General features: G+C 46.0%; 1 long non-coding RNA gene across 1 annotated transcript in view; it reads right to left on the bottom strand.

The window, feature by feature from the left end:
- LOC115079311 overlaps positions 1-18,892 on the bottom strand; it is a 40,402-nt gene extending 21,510 nt beyond the window's left edge. The window contains exon 1 of the long non-coding RNA XR_003853252.1: positions 18,791-18,892. This is a non-coding gene — a long non-coding RNA (uncharacterized LOC115079311). The remainder of the gene's footprint in view (positions 1-18,790) is intronic.
- Positions 18,893-19,360: the final 468 nt, after the last annotated feature.

Below are 19,360 nucleotides of genomic sequence, written 5' to 3' on the forward strand. Positions count from 1 at the left end.
CAGACTCGAACAACGAAGTTGCCAAGTCGAGGAATGGCTGGGGGCATTCTCCTTATATACTTCCCTGTGCCTGGCCCATCAGGCACAGGTGAAATCAATTTGAAGGATGAGGCCCCTTTAAATTCTGTAAGGAGGCGTGGCCTCACGGCTATGGTGGCCATATTGTATCCCAGACGCGGTGGAAGGCAGCCCGACGCTGCAAGGGAGAAGCAGGGATGCTTCCCCTGCTGGCAGCCACCGCGGAGGCCCACGTCATTGTGAGGGCAAGATGGGCCTGAGTTCCCCAGCTTCCTCGATGTTGGGGTCGCCGCGGGTCAGGTGGGGCCGCTGCAGGTCAAGTAGAGGGTCACAGCTGTGGCCGTCCTTGGCCGTGGAACACAACAGTATCCCTCCCTTTAGGGCGCCTCTCCGGAGGCCTGGGTTTAGATGGATGGTCCCGATAGAACTGGGCCAGAAGGTCCTGATCTAGAATGTTAGCTAGTGGTTCCCATGTATTTTCTTCAGGGCCAAACCCCTCCCAGGCTAATAGGTACTCCCATCTCTTCCTATGTTTTCAGATGTCCAGTGCTTCTTGGATCTGGTAGGTGATGTCGTCTTCAGAGGCGATGGTTTGAGGTGCTGGAGTTGTGCTGGAAGGCCAGGACAGCACCAAAGGCTTCAGAAGAGAGGCGTGGAAGGTGTTATGGATTTTAAGTGACGGTGGTAGTTGAAGCTGATAGGATACCGCACTAATCCGACAGAGGATGGGAAAAGGTTCGATGAATCGCTGGGCCAGTCGTGCGGAAGGTAATTTCAGCCGGATAAATTGCATACTCAGCCATACCTTCTGACCGGGTCTCAGCGGTGGGAATGGTCTCCATCGGCGATCCGCATATTTTTTTGCCATCTGACTGGCCTTGAGCAGTGCATACCGTGTTGAGGTCCAGAGACGATGTAGCTCATCTGCCAAGAGTTGGGCCATTGAAGACGTGATGGTAACGGGAACAGGCAGCAGCGGACGTGGTTGTTTCCCATAGTCCAACTGGAAGGGTGAGGATCCGATGCAGTGGAGTGATGCGAGTTGCCCACGGAAGTAGACTTGCCCAGTCATCCTGCTTATCATTTACATAGAGGCGAAGGGACTGTTTGAGGGTTTGATTCGTCCTTTCTGCTAGGCCATTGGTTTGTGGATGGTATGTCAAGGTGTAATCCAGGGTGGCGTCAAACTTCTGGCAGAGGGCCCTCCAGAATCTTGCGGTGAACTGGGGACCTCGGTCTGAGAGGATACTTTTAGGTAATCCATGTAGCATGAAAATGTGCTGGACGAATAGCTGTACCAACTGTGGTGCGGACGGCAACCCTGGGAGTGGAACGAAGGGTGCCATTTTGCTGAATCGATCAATAACGACCCAAATTATAGTGTTTCTACTGGATGAAGGTAGATCGACCATGAAGTCCATCGAGATATGGGTCCATGGTTCGGTGGGCACTGGCAGAGGCTGGAGCAAGCCTGGGGATGAGCCTGGAATTCTCTTATGCCGGGCACACGAGTGGCAGGACTTTACATAGGATTGGACATCCTTATTAACCTTGGGCCACCAATAATAGCAGCGGAGGGTCTGCAAGGTCCGCTGCTGTCCTGGATGGCCTGAGCAACGAGAGTCATGGGCCCATGCCAAACTTGTTTCCGAAGGTGCGGTGGACCAAAGGCTTCCCGGGAGGGATAGTCGTGGTAGCGGATAGCAAGACTCAGGATGGCTCAATGATAAATTGCGGAGTGTTTGGGGTATCCGCAGTCTCAAAGACTTGGGACAAGGTGTCGGCCTTAAGGTTCTTGATAGCCGGCCTGTAACGTAGAACAAAATTAAATCGGGTGAAGAATAATGCCCATCGTGCCTGTCGGGGGTTGAGGCGTGTGCCTGATGCAGATACGCAAGATTTTTGTAGTCTGTGTAGACCGTGAACTGATGTTGAGCTCCCTCCAACCAAGGGCGCCATTCCTCCAGGGCCATTTTGATGGCCAGGAGTTGTTTTTATCGCCAATGGCGTAGTTTCGTTCTGCCTTGGAGAACTGGCGAGAGAGGAAGGCACATGGGTGAAGCTTGTGCTGGTCCGAAGTCTGGCTCAGGATGGCTCCTATGCCTTTAGAGGATGCATCCACCTCAATGATAAATGGCCGTTGCAGTTCAGGATGGTGAAGGCATGGCTGGCAAAGGAATGCTTCTTTGAGGTGGAGGAAGGCAGCTACTGCTCAAGGAGGCCAGTTCTCGGGGTCAGCGCCTTATCGGGTTAAGGCCATCAGGGGTGCGACAATGGACGTGTAATGGGAGATAAATGAGCGGTAGTAATTGGCGAAACCCAAAAACTGTTGGAGTGGTTTCAGTCCGTATGTTTGCGGCCATTCCCGAATGGCTTTTAGTTTCTGGGGGTCAATGCAGAATCCTTCACTGGAGACGATATACCCCAAGAAAGGAAGAGACTCCCGCTCAAAGAGTCATTTTTCGAGCTTGGCATAAAGCTTGTTTTTTCTTAGTCATTGAAGTACCTGGATGACATGCTAACAGTGAGCGTCGAGGGAATCAGAGAAGATCAAGATGTCATCGAGGTACATGACCACACAACAATATAACAGGTCTCGGAAGATTTCATTCATGATTCGTGAACCCTTGGGCCGAAGGGGAGGTTGGTACTACCTTGGGAGATGGCTCCACAGGTTCCCCCGTCGGGTGGTGAGGCGGAACAGAAGCTGGGGCTGGCTGGATCCTCGCTGTAAGAGACTCAGATGGATGCTGAGAGGACGCTGAGGCATGAAGTCGGAGCAAGGGGCAGTTGGATTTTCACCACTGGAGACTCGCGGTCCCCCCAGAAGGAGCCCGTAGGGTCCTGGATCGCTGGGACTTAGGTGGAACTTTGAGAGGTCAAAGAGGCATGAGGATGGTGCAAGGGCCAACTGGAGCTTTGCCAATGGAAGTCCGCAGTCTCCCCAGGAGGAGCCCATAGGGACCCAGGCCGCTGGGACTTAGGTGGGCCCTTGAAGGAGGATGGTCCAAGAGAAGTCCGAGGTTGAGTACCAGGGGATTGCCACTTGCCAGTCCGAAGTCACTCACCAAAGGATCACCGCTTACCAGTCCGACGTCACACACCAAGGAATCACCGAGAAGAAGCAGGAACCAGGAATCAGGAACTCGAGGATCTGGAAGACTCACCTAAGCAAGCAGACTCGTACAACGAAGTTGGCAAGTCAAGGAATGGCTGTGGACAGTCTCCTTATATACTTCCCTGTGCCTGGCCCATCAGGCACAGGTGAAGTCAATTTGAAGGACGAGGCCCCTTTAAATTCTGTAAGGAGGTGTGGCCTCGCGTCTATGGTGGCCATCTTGGATCCCGGATGCAGAGGAAGGAGGCCCGATGCCACAAGTGAGAAGCAGGGACGCTTAACCTGCCGGCAGCCATCGCGGAGGCCCGCGTCGCTGCGAGGGCAAGATGGGCCTGAGTTCCCTGGCTTCCTCGATGCTGCTGCAGCAGCCCTGCCGCCGCAGGTCAGGTACGGGGTCGCGGCTGCGGCCGTCCACGGCACACAACAGTAGGAGTCCTGAAGAGGTCAGCCTGTGGGCAGGTGGACCCTGGGACCCCTCCAGTATGGAGTGGACTCTGCAGGGGCTCTTACCCTCAAAGACAGAGGCCTGAGGTCAGGAGCTAAGGAATGGAAGAGGAGATCCTCCCCCAGAGGAAATGGCCAGGAGTTAGAAGAAGAAGAAGAGGGATTCTAACGTGAGGAGTGCCCCATGGAGATCAGAACATGGAGGAGACTGGGGAGACCCACAATCTGTTGAAGGAGTGGATTCAGGAGAGGTGCCAGGTGCCCAAGGAGTCATGAGTAGAAGACGGGGGAGGGAGTTAGTAGCCCCCAAGATGTAAAGGAAGTGAGCCCTCTAGCCCACAGATAATTTAGTGTGTAGAAGGAAGAGAAAGTGATGAGGGTGATTGAAATGTCCCCTGGTGAAAGTGTGTAGAAATGGTTTACTTTGGAAGGAGAAAAATGTTTTGGGAGGTGATGAGGTATGCTCTAGATTCAGACAGAATGTGTAATGGAGGATAGAGAAGATATTCCATACTTTGGGAATGACAATATTACAATTTTTGGCAGGACCTTTATTGTGGAACACATTACCACTTGAACTGAGATTAATGAAAGAATTAAAACTTTTCAAAAAAGGCCTAAAAACTTGGCTTTTCAAAAAAGAATTTCACAATGAGAGCGATGACTAACAATACAAACAGCTGAAAGTCACCAACAAACAGAAAAGTGACAATTTTATTATTTGTTACCCATTATTAAATATTAAATTGAAACAGTATACACATATATGATTATCCCAAAATCATATAAAGGGTAACCCCAACCCATCTCTCATTTAGGGGCGGATTTTAAGAGCCCTGCTCGCCTAAATCCGCCCAAATCCGGGCGGATTTAGGCGAGCAGGGCCCTGCGCGCCGGTGAGCCTATTTTACATAGGCTCACCGGCGCGCGCAGACCCCGGGCTCACGTAAGTCCCGGGGTTCTCCGAGGGGGGCGTGTCGGGGGCGGGCCCGGTCGTCGCGGCGTGTAGGGGGTGTGCCAGGAGCGTTTCGGGGGCGGGCCCGGGAGCGTGTTTACGGCCCGGGGCGGCCCGGGGGCGTGGCCGCGGCCTCCAGACCCGCCCCAAGGTCGCGTCCCGGCGCGCTAGTGGCCCGCTGGCGCGCTGGGATTTACGCCTCACGGAGGGAGGCGTAAATCCCCCGACAAAGGTAAGGGGGGGGCTTAGACAGGGCCGGGTGGGTGGGTTAGGTAGGGGAAGGGAGGGGAAGGTGAGGGGAGGGCAAAAGGAAGTTCCCTCCGAGGCCGCTCCGATTTCGGAGTGGCCTCGGAGGGAACGGGGGTAGGCTGCGCGGCTCGGCGCGCACCGGCTATACAGAATTCATAGCCTTGCGCGCGCCGATCCAGGATTTTAGCGGATACGCGCGGCTCCGCGCGTATCTACTAAAATCCAGCGTACTTTTGCTGGCGCTTGATGCGCCAGCAAAAGTACGCCTATTCGCGTTTTTTGAAAATCTACCCCTTAGAGTATATTACTGAACTATGTAACCGTAAAATATTGGCACACCATGATAACTTAGAAACCAAACCAACCTATTTCGTGCCGAAATGTAAACTGTTGTGATGGTATATTACTAAACGACGGTATAGAAAATTGTTTTTAAATAAATAAATAAAATAAATCCATTGTTTATCTTGGTCACGTAACCCATGAACTCTGAATAATTCAGTATGTTCCTTGCACCCGATACACACCCTTTACATAGCTGCCAGCTGGACATTCAAGCAAACAAAAGCTGAGTGATTGGACCAGGAGTGGAATTAAATTTTGTGGGATCTCAAGAGTGGCCAGCAGCTAATATTGTAGAGAGGGACAGGGTTCATGGAGGGAGGATAATGGATATAACACCCTGAGCAGACAAGAAGAATAACCTACCCCAATACCTTTAGCTGGTTCCCCTTCAGCATCTGCAAGACCCCATTTTTCTGAACCCACCAAACAAATGAGAGACTGAATCTGAGTCTAGATGTGTCAGACCCTCTTGTTATTGTATGTGCCCAAGTTACACATGTGTTGCCATTGTAATAGATTAAGAGGGTCATTTTCAAACATAAGAACAGAAAAACATGCCATACTGGGTCAGACCAAGGGTCCATCAAGCCCAGCATCCTGTTTCCAACAGTGGCCAATCCAGGCCATAAGAACCTGGCAGGTACCCAAAAACTAAGTCTATTCCATGTTACCATTGCTAGTAATAGCAGTGGCTGTTTTCTAACTCAACTTAATTAATAGCAGGTAATGGACTTCTCCTCCAAGAATTTATCCGATGCTTTTGTGGACACAGCTATACTAACTGCACTAACCACATCCTCTGGCAACAAATTCCAGAGTTTAATTGTGCGTTGAGTGATAAAGAACTTTCTCCGATTAGTTTTAAATGTGCCCCATGCTAACTTCATGGAGTGCCCCCTAGTCTTTCTACTATCTGAAAGCATAAATAACCAATTCACATCTACCCGTTCTAGACCTCTCATGATTTTAAACACCTCTATCATATCCCCCCTCAGCCGTCTCTTCTCCAAGCTGAAAAGTCCTAACCTCTTTAGTCTTTCCTCATAGGGGAGCTGTTCCTTTCCCCTTATCATTTTGGTAGCCCTTCTCTGTACCTTCTCCATCGCAATTATATCTTTTTTGAGATGCGGCGACCAGAATTGTACACAGTATTCAAGGTGAGGTCTCACCATGTAGCGATACAGAGGCATTATGACATTTTCCATTTTATTCACCATTCCCTTTCTAATAATTCCCAACATTCTGTTTGCTTTTTTGACTGCCGCAGCACACTGAACCGACGATTTCAATGTGTTATCCACTATGACACCTAGATCTCTTTCTTGGGTTGTAGCACCTAATACGGAACCCAACATTGTGTAATTATAGCATGGGTTATTTTTCCCTATATGCATCACCTTGCACTTATCCACATTAAATTTCATCTGCCATTTGGATGCCCAATTTTCCAGTCTCACAAGGTCTTCCTGCAATTTATCACAATCTGCTCATGCATAATTTATGTGTCAGTCATGTGTAGGATTTTTCAAAGTAGATTTTGCACACATAAATTAGCATGGCAAAACTTTACATACATATTAAACCTGATATTTGGTTTGCATCATTTGGAAAAAAAATAACAAAAAAAAAAACTGAGAAGCATCTTGGAGAATGAGGACTACATCAATTAATAATTTATTGAGGTATCAAAGATGGAAAACTCAAGTAGGGAGAACATGAAAATGGACCACAAGATAACAGGTGAACCCAGATCACTACAGCCACCGTATACCCCAACTTCAATTTCCATTGAGCTGAAGAAGTGGAATTAAACCGTGGATGAAGAGGAACTGAAACAAGCAAATTGCAGAGCTGGGGGCTCAACAACCACTGCACCAAGGAGACAGAGGGTAATGGTTGTTGGTGATCCATTTCTGAGGTGCCATGGAGGAATTCATCTGCCAACTAGGCATATTGTCCCAGGAAGTTTGCTGTCTCTCTTGTACCAAAATCTGAGACATTACAGAGAAATTGCCATGCAGAAGTCTACTGGCAACCATCCCATTGTGTTCATCCATGTTAGCATGAATGATACTGCTTGATACCACTCAGAGCTTATCAGAAATTACTTTACTGCTCTGGATGAGAGGGTAAAACATACATGCATAAACACATAACATAAAATGTTGCCATACTGGGTCAGATCAAGGGTCCATCAAGCCCAGCATCCTGGTTCCAACAGTGGACAATCCAGGCTTCAAGTACCTGGCAAGTACCCAAACACCAAGAAGTTCCCAAGCTGCTGATGCAATTAATAGCAGTGGCAATTCTCTAAGTCAACTTGATTAATAGCAGTTAATGGACTTCTCCTCCAAGAACTTATCCAAACCTTTTTCAAATCCAGTTACACTAACTGCACTAACCACATCCTCTGGCAACAAATCCCAGAGCTTAATTGTGCATTGAGTGAAAAAGAATTTTTTTCTGATTTGTTTTAAATGCACTACTTGCTAACTTCATGGAATGCCCCCAAGTCCTTCTATTATACGAAAGAGTAAATAACTGATTCACATTTACCCATTCTAGATCTCTCATGATTTTATAGACCTCTATTATATCCCCTCTCATCCGTCTCTTCTCCAAACTTAAGAAGAACATATTTCTGTAAACCGTTTTGGTGAGCGATTTCGCTTTTGAAAGACGGTATAGAAATGTTTTTAAATAAATAAATAAATAAAGAAATTGCCATACTGGGTCAAACCAAGGGTCCATCAAGCCCAGCATCATGTTTCCAACCTTGGCCAATCTAGGCTACAAGTATCTGACAAGTACCCAAACACTAAGAAGATCCCATGCTTCTGATGCCACTAATAGTAATGGCTATTTCCTATCCCGTGAAGTAAACTTTTCTCCCCAAATACCTCTTTTTGGCCTCTTGCCAGTTAAACTCCAGGTAGGGTGTAGAGAGTTATGCTCTCCCCATCTTACAGGGGATACTCTTAGCCAAACCTCAATTACCACAGCCACCCACTGCAACCTTTACCCAATGTCAACCCATAGTCTTTTATATGAGTCCATCTGCACGTCTGAGTTTCAATCCTCCTCCAGCAGGATTCTCAATTCTCCACTTGCATGTTCCAGTGGCAGCTTCTCTTCCACTTGCTCTATAAGCTGCCTTTCTTCTAGGGATGCGAATCGTTTTTCTGATGGATTAAAATATCGTACGATATTTTCAAATCCGTCAAGTATTGGATTTGATGGCGCCAGCCGTCCATTGCTCCTACCATGTGACATTGTAGCACCTACTACAATGCTACCAAGGAACGCACCCTATCCATTGCCGGCCCCGCACCCTGGAATTCTATGCCTGCTAAATTACCTTTTCAGGGAGATCTTACAAAATTTCTTGAAAATTCAGCTTTATTGGTAACATTTGTTAATTCCTTAGACCTAAATAAGGTCATGATAAAATAGTTCTGTAAGTACCCTATTGTCGTTTACGATAAAGCTATTAAGATCTTCCCAGACCTTGCTTTAACCACGCAAAACAGGAGAAAAGGGTTTTTGGCCCTTCATCAAGAAGTGATTACATTGGGTTTCTCTTTTCTTTCATGCTTTTAGTGCAAGTGTCTGATAAAAAAAAAACAGGAGGATATGTATATCTGTTTTATGCCTGAACAATTGAAAAACTTTGTGGAACAAAAGAAACTAGTCACCTTGTCTCCAACTTCTAGTTAGAATTTAAATGTGCAGTTAGTTCTATGTTAAGCCTTTTCAAAAAATTGTTGTTAATGGATAAATCGCCCTTAAATTTCTAGCCTCACTTATATTGTTTTGTTGATATATTGATACATTGCTGTGTTTGTGTGTTATCATTTGAATTATGTTTGATGGTCTATGTAAACGTGGAAATGACATGTGATGAAACTTGAGAAATATCTTTTGTGGATAACTAATAATTTTGGAAATGTCAAGACTGCATATTACTTTTATAATTTAAAGTTTCTTCTGTAATTAATGAAAACTAATAATCAAATAATTTAAAAAAAAAGAAGATGAGAATATTATCTAAATATACCACTTCCAGTGACTACAGGAGGTCCCAGAAGATCTCATTCACCATGTGTTGAAAGATAGCAGGGGCATTACATAGGCCAAATAGCATAACCAAATATTCATAATGGCTACCTCTAGTATTGAAGGCTATCTTCCATTCATTACCCTCTCTTATCTTTATCAGATTATAGGTCCAACAGAAATCAAGTAAAGATTTGTGTTCCTTGGAGGTGATAGAATAGCTCGATGATGAGAGGCAGAGGATAACAGTTTTTCCAGCTGATTGCATTTAGACCTCTGTAGCCTAGGCAGGGTCTGAAGGAGCTGTCCTTTTTCCCATGAAGAAAAAGCCTGCTTCTGCAGGTGAAGATAAGGGCCAGATGAATCATCTCTCCAAATTCTCTTAGATGTATTTAAGAACATAAGAACATAAGAAATTGCCACGCTGGGTCAGACCAAGGGAGCCAAGCATCCTGTCTCCAACAGAGGCAAAACCAGGCCACAAGAATCTGGACACAGCCTCCAACCTGGACACAGCCTCCATCTCTGGTGCTAATACTTGATACACTCAACCTCTAGGGAGTGTCTTCCTGGGTAAGAGATCTTTCAGACTCTCAGCAATTCCATAGCTGCAGATGTTGCACAACATGGTTTGTCAAACATCAGATGAAACTGTGGTAGGAAATGATCTGAACTCTGGAGCAATGGATCATCTCGCTCCCACAAAAGAGAGGCCCAGGTGAAGATGGAGATCTACATCAAAGAAATCACCTTTGTGTGGTCTGAGGGGATGGGAGCCACCTGCATTGATTTATAAAGTCCCTGCATTCCTTGGGGTCCCGAAGGTAAGTGAGGTGGCGGAAGGTATGCTAAGGGTCCTGGGAAACGTACAGGCTCGGGTGGAGATGAAGCCATAGAGATTGGTGCCTGAAGCTGGGCTTCCATTGTGTACATCTGTACCCAAGCCCTTTGAGCAGGCCAGTCACTTGGTTTAGTATCTCTTGTTGCTGCTGGATATGCTGAGCTACTCCTGGTATGGCTTGCACCGTGGACAAGTCCCCTGAGTCCATAGCCTCAGCAAACTTGTAATAATAGTGAATCCTTATGCTGTGGCATGGTTAATGCAGCCTAGTAGGTGAACCCACCTAGCCCACGTTGACTGATGGCAGACAAGCCATTAGGGGTGTGCATTCGTATTGACCGCATATGTAAAATGCTACTTATATTTTTTTTTAACTTAAAAAAGTGATGAGACATAAACGATCGGATTTCCAACATATCCAACATAGCTATGTTGGATATGTTGGAAATCGCGATTGTTGATCCAAAATAAAAATTTAAACCCCTCACCTTCCTTAATCCCCCCCCAAAGACTTACCACAACTCCCTGGTGATCCAGCGAGGAGTGAGGACGCCATTCCTGAAATCCTTTGCGAGGAGCACGTGACAGCCGCGTCACATCGATGACGCGGCCGTCACGTGGTCCACCGCGGTTCCCCCACCGGACCCCTCGTTTTGAACAAACGGAACTTTTGGCCAGCTTGGGGGGGCCTCCTGACCCCCCCAAGCTGGCCAAAAGTTCCTTTTGGGCCGAACGAGCGTCCCGGAAGTGACCCCGCGGGGAATCACGTGACGCCGCGTCACTCCGACGTGACGCCGACGTCACGTGCTCCTTGCAAACTTGGTCAGAAATGGCGTCCTGACACTGCTGGACCACCAGGGAGTTGTGGTAAGTCTTGGGGGGGGGGGGGGGATTAAGGAGGGTGAGGGGTTTAAATTTTTATTTGCACATATGGACATATACTCAATGCATTGAATTCTGTTTATGTCCATATTGACCGCAAATGGGACCCCCTTTGGACATATGGACATATGGACATAAACTTTTGCTCTGCACATCCCTACAAGCCATGGGCTAGGACATATCTGGATCTTCACCTATACCAACCCATTCCCCACAGGGTGAGACTTTGGGTTCCAGGGGCCTGCAGGACTCAGGCAACAAGGAAGTCTGAGGCTGCGCTGAGGTAAGGGCAAGCAGCAAGTAGTAAGTTACCAGATTCGAGCCAAGGGTCAGGACAGGCAGTGAGCAATGCTTAGTTAAGGTCTGTGGCAAAGGTCAGAGACAGGCAGCAGGAAAGTGAAAAGTCTGCATCCGTAGAAGAAGTCAATGGCATGCAGCAGGCAAGAGAGTAGCCTGGTTCCTTAGCAGAGGTCAATACCAGGTAAGCTAAGCAAAGGACTAGGATGGGGCAAGTCTGAAAGTAAGGCAAAGTGGATTGGAAGAGACAAGACAGCCTGGACAAGGCAAAGCAGGCTAGAGGAAGCAGGGCAGGAGCAGGAATGTTTCAGGAGAGCATCATGCACTGCTAATTCAGGAGGACCCATTGCTGAGGCAAGTCTGGGGAGTGCAACCGACGCTTAAGAAGCCAAGTCACTAACTCTCTGTGGGCATCCCAGCTGGGCTTGCCCACCATGGGGCTTTAAAGGCCAGCACACAGAGCACACATGTGCCTAGAGAGGGCACCGGCAAGGTGAGGAAGACTGCGGCTGACAACATCTTCACCGCTTTGGGCAGCCTGGCGATCATCCAGGTGAGTGCAGCCAGCCGCAGCACCTCCCCATGAGGGGCCAAATGTTACAGGTGCTTCAAATGGCTGCTATGCTTCCTCTGCTTCCAGCTGCGATGGGCCCTTCCCTGGCTTTACTTCTGGAAGTCTGGCAATTAGGAGACCCCAATTTGCTTCTTGTTCTTTCAAAGCAGATGTCCAGGCAGTCTGGGGCTCTACAAGTTTCTCTTGCAGTTGCTTCTGGCCTTCCAAATAGTTTAGTAGCCAAACTTCGAAATCTTGCTGTTATTTTTTCCATAGATAAGGCTGACTTCCTTGAGCTGTAGTGCAGAATAGCTGGCCTGCTTCTACAGGGCCACATCCTGTTCAAACACCAAGTCCACAAATGGTTCCCTTGTTTATTTCTCTGAAGAAAAGACATAAAGACTCTACTTGTGCAGCCCTGACTCACATTATAGACCCTTTCTGGGCAGGCGGAACTTTCTCCTTAATTGCAATACTGCTTTTGAAGCTATTTTTGTTTTTCTTCAGGCCCCAAGACACAGCTCTCTGTATCAAACAAAAATGTTTAAACTGTTTGGCTTCTAGGCTGCCCCCTGCGCCACAGTCTTTTAACCTTCACAGTGCTGTGTGCACTGCTAGCAGCATTGCCTCTGTTCCAAAATGCTTCTTTGGGAAAACAACAGACGTTTCTTTTTCTTAAGAACATAAGAACATGCCATGCTGGGTCAGACCAAGGGTCCATCAAGCCCAGCATCCTGTTTCCAACAGAGGCCAATCCAGGCCATAAGAACCTGGCAAGTACCCAAAAACTAAGTCTATTCCATGTAACCATTGCTAATGGCAGTGGCTATTCTCTAAGTGAACTTAATTAATAGCAGGTAATGGACTTCTCCTCCAAGAACTTATCCAATCCTTTTTTAAACACAGCTATACTAACTGCACTAACCACATCCTCTGGCAACAAATTCCAGAGTTTAATTGTGCGTTGAGTGATAAAGAACTTTCTCCGATTAGTCTTAAATGTGCCACATGATAACTTCATGGAGTGCCCCCTAGTCCTTCTATTATCTGAAAGATTAAATAACCGATTCACATCTACCTATTCTAGACCTCTCATGATTTTAAACACCTCTATCATATCCCCACTCAGCCGTCTCTTCTCCAAGCTGAAAAGTCCTAACCTCTTTAGTCTTTCCTCATAGGGGAGTTGTTCCATTCCCCTTATCATTTTGGTAGCCCCTCTCTGTACCTTCTCCATCGCAATTATATCTTTTTTGAGATGCGGCGACCAGAATTGTACACAGTATTCAAGGTGCGGTCTCACCATGGAGCGATACAGAGGCATTATGACATTTTCTGTTTTATTCACCATTCCCTTTCTAATAATTCCCAACATTTAGTTTGCTTTTTTGACTGCCGCAGGTCACTGAACCGATGATTTCAATGAGTTATCCACTATGACGCCTAGATCTCTTTCTTGGGTGGTAGCTCCTAATATGGAACCCAACATTGTGTAACTATAGCATGGGTTATTTTTCCCTATATGCATTATCTTGCACTTATCTACATTAAACTTCATCTGCTATTTGGATGCCCAATTTTACATTTCTCACAAAGTCTTCCTGTAATGTATCACAATCCGCTTGTGATTTAACTACTCTGAACAATTTTGTATCATCTGCAAATTTGATTACCTCACACTTCGTATTCCTTTCCCGATCATTTATAAATATATTGAAAAGCATCAGTCCAAGTACAGATCCCTGAGGCACTCCACTGTTTACCCTTTTCCACTGAGAAAATTGTCCACTGTCGCTCCTTGTGACCATGGGCAAGTTACTTTACCCTCCATTGCCTCAGATACAAAAGTAGGGGGTCATTTATCAAAATGTACTAAGGTGTTTTCGCATGAAAAAAGCCATGTTAACGCATGCGATAGCACCATATTGTATGGTGCGATGCAAATCTGAGAAAGAGGAGGATTTAGGGGTTAGCTTTTCAGTAGTGTTAAGCTGTGTGATAGCTGTTTTAGTACATGTGAAGGGGAGAGAGGGAGAGAGAGAGAGAGAGAGAGAGACTAGCCATAATGTCCTCTCCCTAGATAGGTATTTGTATCCCTATGGGAGGCCCACCTAGTAACTGGAGGTGAGGTTTAGGTATTAGTGTAGGGAGTTAGGGGCCACTTTGACATTCAACGTGAGACGTACGAACAGAACAGTGCTCTCTTGTGAAGATTTGATGACAGCCCATCAAGCCAGGTGCTGAGAACATTGCACAGATCTCATCTTTGAGTGAGTTTCCTCACTCCGAAGGTCAACAAATCTTCACAAGAGAGCACTGTTCTGTTCACATGTCTCACGTTGAATGTCAAAGTGGCCCCTAACCTCTCTCTCTCTCTCTCCCCCTCTCTCTCTCATATCACAAAGTATGAAAATGTTATCACAATTTGTGCTAACTTAGCTCTTCACATAGGGGTAGATTTTATAAATCTACGCGCGTGCGTACTTTTGTTCACGCACCAGGTACAAACAAAAGTATGCTGGATTTTATAAGATACGCGCGTAGCCGCGCGTATCTTATAAAATCCGGGGTCGGCGCGTGCAAGGGGGGTGCACATTTGTGTACCTTGCACGCGCTGAGCCCTGCACACGCTGCCCGTTCCCTCCTCCGCACATTTCCCTCCCTTCCCCTATCTAACCCACCCCCCCGGCCCTATCTAGACCCACCCTCTGCATTTATTCGAAAAGTTACTACTGCCTCCGGGCAGTAGTAACATGCGTGCCGGCTGTCTGCTTGCGCGGCAGGCCCCGACACAGGCCACTGTGTCGGGGCACTCAGCCACGCCTCCGAGCCGACACCAGGCCCCCTGGCCATGGCCCCGACTGCCCCTTTTTGCAAGCCCCGGGACTTATGCGCGTCCTGGGGCTTGCGTGCGCCACCGAGCCTACGCAAAATAGGCTCGGCGCGTGCAGGGGTGTTTTAAAAGGATCACGTGCGTACCTTATGCACGTAACCCTTTTAAAATCCGGCCCACAGGTATTAGCGCAAATTGTGAAAAACTGTCTATTTGCATAAAACACTGCCCAAGGAAGGATATCACCACCTATCCCATGACTTTTTACTTTTCCTAGAAGCCTCTCATGAGGAGCTTTGTCAAACACCTTCTGAAAATCCAAATACACTACATCTACCGGTTCACCTTTATCCACATGTTTATTAACCCCTTCAAAAAAGTGAAGACTTGCCTTGGGTAAAGCTATGCTGACTTTGTTCCATTAAACCATGTCTTTCTATATGTTCTGTGATTTTGATCTTTAGAACACTTTCCACTATTTTTCCTGGCACTGAATTCAGGCTAACGGGTCTGTAGTTTCCCGGATCGCTTCTGACAAGTACTAACCGGAGAATACTCTACATCGTGAACTGTGCAGTGCAGTCCCTGAAGCAGCAGCCCGCAAAATGTGGACACGTTGGACTTGCATCTTTATAACTCTGGAATTTGGATTTTGAAGCACGACAGCGCCATTTAAGGGAAGTACTTTTTCCACATTTTTATATATAAAAAATATTTAAAAGCAAAGAAAAATTCTGAAAATATAAAAAACTCATATGGACTGATGATTAAAAAGACCCACAGCGGTAAAAATTACAAGTTATTAGGGGTGTGCATTCGTTTTGAACTTATATGTAAAACGCAACTTATTTTTTTTTTAACTTAAAAAAGTGATGAGGCGAAAACGATCGGATTTCCAACTTATTCAACATAGCTATGTTGAATACGTTGGAAATCGCGATCGTTGATCCTAAATAAAAATTTAAACCCCTCACCCTCCTTAATCCCCCCCAAGACTTACCAAAACTCCCTGGTGGTCCAGCGGGGAGTCAGGAAGCCATTCCTCTATTCCTTTGCGAGGAGCACGTGACGTCCGCGTCACGTCGGAGTGACGCGGCCGTCACATGGTCCAACGCGGTTCCGCTCCCGGACCCCTCATTGGACACAAACGGAACTTTTGGCCAGCTTGGGGGTGTCAGGAGGCCCCCCCAAGCTGGCCAAAAGTTCCTCGCAAAGGAATAGAGGAATGGCTTCCTGACTCCCCGCTGGACCACCAGGGAATTTTGGTAAGTGTTGGGGGGGGGGGATTAAGGAGGGTGAGGGGTTTAAATTTTTATTTAGGGAACCGGTGCACGTATGGACATAGACTCAACTTATGGAATTCTCCATATGTCCATATTGACCGAAATTGACCCCCCCCCTTTCGACTTATGGACTTATGAACATAATCTTTTTGTCTGCACATCCCTACAAGTTATATACTTGAAAACCATGGGTAGTATGATGGTCCAATATATTCATATAAAGATAAGATAAATTATTCACACTTTTCACCAAAAGTAAAAAAACTTAATTGATACAATGAACTATTACAGGTAATTGAAATCTCCCATTATTAGCGCACTACCAATTTCTCTTAGCATTTCACTGTCCTTCTCACCATCTTGACCAGGTGGACAGTAGTATACTCCTATCTCTATAGTGTTCTCTGACACACAAGGGATTTCTACCCATAAAGATTCAATTTTGTATTTAGTCTCATGCAGGATGTTTATCCTGTTGGACTCTATGCCATCCCGGACATAAAGCGCCACACCGCCTCCCGGGTGCTCCTCTCTGTCATTGAGATATAATTTGTACCCCGGTATAGCACTGTCCCATTGGTTATCCTCTTTCCACCATGTCTCTGAGATGCCAATTAAGTCTATGTCATCATTCACTGCTATACATTCTAATTCTCCCATCTTACTTCTTAGACTTCTGGCATTAGCATACAAACATTTCAAAATTTGTTTTTTGTTTGTATTTAAGTTATAATTTTTTTAGCTCAGGTGAGTTTTTAGTTACAGGCACTTGGACTACTTTTCTTATTATTGGAACCTTACTGTTGAGATGCCCTAATTCTAATGCATCATTAATATCCTTTGAAGATACCTCCCTCCGAACCATGCACTGAGTGTCTGTCGGCTTTCCCATTTGTTCTAGTTTAAAAGCTGCTCTATCTCCTTTTTAAAGGTTACCGCCAGCAGTCTGGTTCCACCCTGAAGGTGGGCTCATCCCTTCGGAAGAGACTCCCCATTCCCCAAAAGGTTCCCCTGTTCCTTACAAAACTGAATCCCTCTTCCCTGCACCATCGTCTCATCCACGCATTGAGACTCCGGAGCTCTGCCTGCCTCAGGGGTCCTGCGCGTGGAACAGGGAGCATTTCAGAGAATGCTACCCTGGAGGTTCTGGATTTAAGCTTTCAGCTTGGAGAAGAGACGACTGAGGGGGGATATGATAGAGGTGTTTAAAATCATGAGAGGTCTAGAACGGGTAGATGTGAATCGGTTATTTACTCTTTCGGATAATAGAAAGACTAGGGGACACTCCATGAAGTTAGCATGGGGCACATTTAAAACTAATCGGAGAAAGTTCTTTTTTACTCAACGCACAATTAAACTCTGGAATTTGTTGCCAGCGAATGTGGTTAGTGCAGTTAGTATAGCTGTGTTTAAAAAAGGATTGGATAAGTTCTTGGAGGAGAAGTCCATTACCTGCTATTAAGTTCACTTAGAGAATAGCCACTGCCATTAGCAATGGTAACATGGAATGGACTTAGTTTTTGGGTACTTGCCAGGTTCTTATGGCCTGGATTGGCCACTGTTGGAAACAGGATGCTGGGCTTGATGGACCCTTGGTCTGACCCAGTATGGCATTTTCTTATGTTCTTATGTTCTTACCTAAGAGCCTAAATTTGCCTTCCAGTACTTCCCTCCCACATTTTCCTATGTAGTTGGTGCCCACATGTACCACGACAGCCGGCTCCTCCCCAGCACTGTCTAAAATCCTATCTAGGTGATGCGTGAGGTCCGCCACCTTCGCACCAGGTAGGCATGTTACCAGGCGATCCTCACGACCACCAGCCGCCTGGCTGTCTACATTCCTAATAAATAAATCACCAACTATGACGGCCAACCTAACCCTTCCCTCCTGGGCAGTTATTTTATATTATTATGTTTTACCATTTGATTTGTATTTTACTGTTAATTTTATTGTTTTTTTGTTTTATGTTTACTGTTTAAAATGTTAAAATACATTTAGCAGTGTATCTCATGATATGCAGAATAATTTTTTTTTTATAAATAAATAATCAAGCAGACCATAGCCAAGAGAGAATAAATGATCACAGACTAGAAATCGATATAGTCAGACAAAAATTGAACTGCAGACCCCAAGAAGACAGATGATGTATGCAATGCAAGATGAGCGAAACTGAAATAATAATGCATTTCGGCCTGTGCTGTGCAAAGTATCAGATGCATATTATTACCCAAACTAAAGAGAGAGAAATAGAGAGAATTTATAAGGCCTTCCTAGTATTCAACTATTTAAATCTTTATAGAAGGGCTGGCTAATAGCTCGAGAAGAGGTGTTGGTGGTGGTTTAGGTTTAGGGGCCAGTTTTAGATGCAGAGTGAGATGTGCGAACACCATAGTACACCTCTGTGAAGATTTGACATCAACTGGAGTGAGAAAAGTCTCTCAAAGATGACATTTCTACTAGCTTGATGGACTCCATAGGTTATCTAACAGAAGTAAGAGCAGAAAAATCAGTGGTTACCTATCACAAGGCCAGAAAGGAAATAATACAGAGCAGCACCAAAACCTAAGATTTGTCCTGTAATTTTACTTTACTGTTATTATTATTTTATTATTATTATGTAAAGTTTTTTGCCAGACCATGGGAGGAGGGGGAAGGAAAGGGAGGGGAAGGGTGCCAGTCAGAAAGCATTCTGCCAGATACTGACTTCCAGTACCTTTCCAGCACATCTGCCTGCCCCATGCACCCTGCTCTCAGTGAACAGACACCACACTCAAACCATTCTGGATATTTGCATGCAAAAGAGAATATCAAATGTCCACTCAGGAATTCTCTGCTTCCTGTAGTGTAAAAGGTCATGTGTCAATAAATATTGAGATTTCTGCTCAATAATCTTTAATAATTTAAGGGTTACGTACCCTGACAGAAGCAGATCAGAGCCACCACCAGAAAACCAACTGCGATCTTCATGGCTGCGTTGGCTGTATATTGAGTCTTGAGCCACGATATACAGAGGAAGTCTGAGTAGAGAAGTCAGTGCTAGGAGCTCATTTATACACTGAGTGTCCCTCTTACTCCGCCCAGGATCTCAGGTGACAGCTCACCTGGTGCCGTCATCTGTGACATTTTGGGAGTCTGTCCAAGCTTCAAGCCTTGTACATGTGCCAACATCCCTAACTGACCTGCCACTTGCTCATTCTTAATCCAAGGAAGGACACGTGTATAAATCACATGAAATTCTCTGCCCTGAGTTTTAACAGGTGACAGATGAACATAACTGGAAACTTTACAGGAATGACCCCCAATGTGTCAAGGTTTTGAACCCCCAATCTTGGACCTACTTGAGTGTTCTCAGTATCTTCTGGGGCCATTGAGCTTCAAAAGGAATGTGGGCTTTATATTGTGGAGTTTCCAGCCACAGTGTGGCTATAATGAGGCTCTGAGTCAGCAGGCTCCCTCTCTGCCTGTGTACACGAGCACTCACTGAA

This window comes from Rhinatrema bivittatum, chromosome 1 (assembly GCF_901001135.1).
Source record: "Rhinatrema bivittatum chromosome 1, aRhiBiv1.1, whole genome shotgun sequence".
Taxonomy (NCBI): Eukaryota; Metazoa; Chordata; class Amphibia; order Gymnophiona; family Rhinatrematidae; genus Rhinatrema; species Rhinatrema bivittatum.